Raw genomic sequence first — 3,088 nt, 5'->3', positions numbered from 1 at the left:
AAAAAAAGGATATAGATTATCAAGAAACGTATAGTCCTGTAATAGGACAAAGTGCATTAAGAAGCGTCTTTGCCATAGCAACTGCCAACAATCTCAAGATAGTGATTTTTGATGTTACGACTGCATTTCTCTATGGAGATTTGGAGGACGAAATCTTTATGTACCCACCAGAACGGTATAATTATAAAAATAAAATCTTGAAATTGAAGAAGGCACTCTACGGCCTTAAACAGGCGCCGTTGAGATGAACATCATATTACGGATTTTCTAAAGAAGATGGGATTCAAGCCTTGAATAGTGAACAATGTCTTTTTAAGAAATTGGATAGTGACTTGATACTAAGAATTTATGTGGATGATGGTGTAATTATTGGAAGCAATATTGAAGAAATAAATGAGTTCTTGAAAGAATTAGCTAAAGAGTTAAAATTAAAATATCAAGAAACCCTAAGGTATATGTGGGACATGAAATGTTAATACTGAAGATTACATGATGCTGACACAAAGAAATTATATCAAGAGGATATTGCAGCAGAGTGGTATGGACAATGCTAAGACCGTTAAAGTACCATTACTGCCTGGTGACAATAGTAAAACACTACCTAATAATATGTGTTATCCATACAGAGAAATGGTAGGGAGTTACTCTATGCATCATCCAAAACAAGACCAGACATAGCATCCCAGACAGCACACGGATATCCGATAGACATCCATAAGACGTCCTTTAAGGATATTGAGGATGTCCATAGGCCATCCGTTTAACGTCTTTTGGACATTTTATGGACGTCCATAGTATATCTGTCCCACACAGCACACTGTATCCTGAGGATATCCCAAATTGGTCCAGATTTCCAAATACGATCCCACAGATATCACAGCAGGTGATCCCGGGATATTCCAATAGGATATCGTGAGATATCCTATTATGATCTCACGATATCTAAATATTCTGCCATATCCGTTGGCTTTGCATAAGATATCTTACGAGATCTTCTGAAGGATATATATCCTTTAGGATATATGTATACATTATTTTTTGTAAATTTTCAGGATGTAATTGTAATATCCACAGTAGTATATTATTTTCGTAAATTTCTCGTATATACTACTCAGAATATATAAATTAATACGGATCAGAAGATAAAATCCGCTCGCGGCGTGTTGCTTTCACCGACGACGCCGAATCGGCTAAGTCGAAGGCGGCGTGTTGATGCGCGCGCATAGGCGAGCTGAAGTCGCCCCGATGAGAGTCGATCGGGCACGAAGCGCACGAAGCTACGAACACGAAGTCGGACGTCGGCGGTCGGACATCTTGTCAATGTGCACGTTAACAACGAGTGATCGCGACACGAGTTATTTTCCTTCAGTGTTCAAAGTCAACGATCGGCATTTATCTTGCGCGGTATCGCCGCCCAATCATCCAAGTGATCGAGAGGTGACGGGTAAGTGTTACATCGTCCGTGCGTCAGCGCGAGAATTATCGTTCAGGTTAATAGCGCGACTCAGACAGCATCGCGAATACGAGTGCACAGTGCTTTTCTTCGAGTCCGTGGTGTGAATCGCGACAATGCCGAGGGTGTAAATGTAGGCACTTATGCTGTTCCGACGTACCCGCGTTTTTCATGTTTGTGTCTCTGGTTAGGCGAGAGTGAGGCGACGGCCCAGCAGTACCTGACGTTGGCCGATGGAAACGTGGAGATGGCAATTAGCCTGATGTTCGAGGGTGGCAGACCGCCGGAGACCGAGAACGCGGATCCGAGCCGCCCGTGAGGGCTCCTATATTACCCACGCGTGAGACGCTAGTGCTCCGGAGCCGATATTGTTCATTGCCACAATTGTCGAACAACGTGTATGACAGATTCCGTGATTTTGCGGCAGAAACCCGTACGCATTTTGTCCTAGAACTTATATCAATTAGAATATGTATACGTACTGGACAATTAAGAATAGGTGTATTAAGTGGGATGGTTGCAATGGATGGTATGAGGATGTTAAGTTTTTAAACCAAGTTTCTTCAAATCTACTTCTTGGCATGTAAGTTGAAGTTAATAAGTTATTATTATATTATTACATGCTGGTAATTAATGTAGGACGACAAGAGGAAGAGATGACTCGCAGAGTAACTGGCACAAAGCATATATCTCAAAAGAAAACGAAGCGACTGGAAGATCTATTTAGACCACCATACGATATTTTCTTCTTAGGCTCCTTCATGGAAGCATGGGACCACGCAAAAACTTTAAATCGTTGGCTGCTCGTCAATGTTCAGGATCCACAGGAATTTTGTTGTCAGATTCTCAATAGAGACGTGTGGTCCAACGAGCATATCCAAGAAATTGTGAAGGATCACTTTATCTTGTGGCAAGTATGTCATGTCACCTGAATATCATGTCACTTTCTATAGTTGACGTTCTGATTCATCGAGTTACATTTGTTGCTTTTAATTTTAGGTCTTGTCTAACACTTCGGACGGGAAACGTTATATAGATTTTTACAAAGTGATGGCATATCCTTATTTGGTGATTGTAGATCCTAGAACGGGAGAATGTATGAAACTTACAAAAATATTACCGTGGACAGTCTGATATTTGATTTAAATGATGCATTAAGCACACATGCATCTCCCGAAAGTTAACAAGTTACATCTGACTCTTCCAAGGAGTGGAATAGTTTTCCTACGAAAAACGCCGCCAAAACGAAATAATATAGCTGATCAAATAAAATTAGAGAAAGTTTTAGTATTAAATTTTACATTTTGAAATATGGTTTAGCGTAATGCAAAAAGAAACCAAAAATCTTTAATTTTAGTGTTATATGTAGATAATCGCGTTAGCAAAATATTAAGTATTATTTCGGATAGGTGTTATTCTTGTAAGGAAAGTTTCATATTAGGAAATAAGAACCTTTAGTTAAGTGTATGTCACACGCAATCAATTTTACAGTGACCGTTGAACGCCTATTTTCTTTCGTCTTACGTTTTTCAGCTAATGCACAACGAGCTGATATACTTACATTTAGAATTACTCACATTTAGATTATCGGAGCATTTAAAACGTTGTGTCTGGAAGAGCAGCTTATTTGTTTAC

General features: G+C 39.6%; 1 pseudogene; it reads left to right on the top strand.

Annotated features, from left to right (window-relative positions):
• The first annotated feature begins 492 nt into the window (after nucleotides 1-492).
• LOC139787297 (UBX domain-containing protein 7-like) lies at nucleotides 493-2,673 on the top strand (annotated as a pseudogene).
• The last annotated feature ends 415 nt before the right edge of the window (nucleotides 2,674-3,088 follow it).

This window comes from Temnothorax nylanderi, unplaced genomic scaffold (genome assembly GCF_030848795.1).
Source record: "Temnothorax nylanderi isolate EJ_2023f unplaced genomic scaffold, tnyl_v1.0 TNYL_tig1400_pilon, whole genome shotgun sequence".
Lineage (NCBI taxonomy): Eukaryota > Metazoa > Arthropoda > Insecta > Hymenoptera > Formicidae > Temnothorax > Temnothorax nylanderi.
Note: the sequence above shows the minus strand (reverse complement) of the source record. Positions and strands in the feature narration are given on the sequence as shown.